At 24.5% G+C, this 866-nt stretch overlaps 1 protein-coding gene across 1 annotated transcript in view; it reads right to left on the bottom strand.

The window, feature by feature from the left end:
• Window positions 1-866, bottom strand: part of mgl (low-density lipoprotein receptor-related protein megalin) — a 34,648-nt gene that overhangs the window by 33,437 nt on the left and 345 nt on the right. The gene's annotated exons all lie outside the window — the stretch shown is intronic.

Raw genomic sequence — 866 nt, 5'->3', positions numbered from 1 at the left:
ATTATATATATATAAATATAATTAATATGAATTATTTTAAAACATTTACAAACAAAATAATCTGAATTTACTATCTTTTTATATTAAAAAATGTTTAAATGTTATACTGAATTTCCAAATATTTTTAATGTATTGTAATCCTTCAATCTAAACAATTATTAAAATTTATTGTTCAATTTAAAAAAGTGTAGTAACATAATGATAGAAATTGGAAAATTATTATATGTGTATCTTTGTATTTTCAAATGAAAACGAAGATCAATTATATAGTAAAAAAATTAATCTGGATTCGAAAGAAAAACTGCATTTTATTTTTATATACACTGTTTGTGAATGAAATTATATGATGTGAACTTGTGCTATCCGTGCCCGGCAGTGCCGTTCGAGAAAACGGCACGTCGCCGACTCTTGCGTTTCCTCGGAAACGCATTTATTAGTCGAGGTAAATGCCAAAGACGATGCTTGGCCTTTTGCATTATTTGGAGATATGAAAATACCACATTTCTACATTTTCTCATCGAACTAAATTCATATATTATTGACTCTTCAATTTACAAAGTTTTATCTATGTGTTCGATATTCTCAATTTCATCAAAAAAATTTAACCATTTTTCAAACTGAAAATACATATTAAGGTAAACTCAGCAAATTTTAAATTGCGAGTGAATCTTAACTTTTATCATGTTAAGTATCTTAACTTAATTGTAGCAATATCCTGTTTAAACCATTTTGAATGTAACCTTAAATTTATCTTTCTTTGGACGAATAGTTTTCAGAAAATTTAATATAAATTATGCTATTTTACATATAACAAACATTAACGAAATATTTAAAATAGTTTCTAGAAGTAAATTTATAAAAATTCA

This window comes from Eufriesea mexicana, unplaced genomic scaffold (assembly GCF_001483705.2).
Source record: "Eufriesea mexicana isolate 0111107269 unplaced genomic scaffold, ASM148370v2 scaffold12515, whole genome shotgun sequence".
Taxonomy (NCBI): Eukaryota; Metazoa; Arthropoda; class Insecta; order Hymenoptera; family Apidae; genus Eufriesea; species Eufriesea mexicana.
The sequence above is the reverse complement of the archived record's forward strand: the minus strand, read 5'-3'. Positions and strand labels throughout refer to the sequence as shown.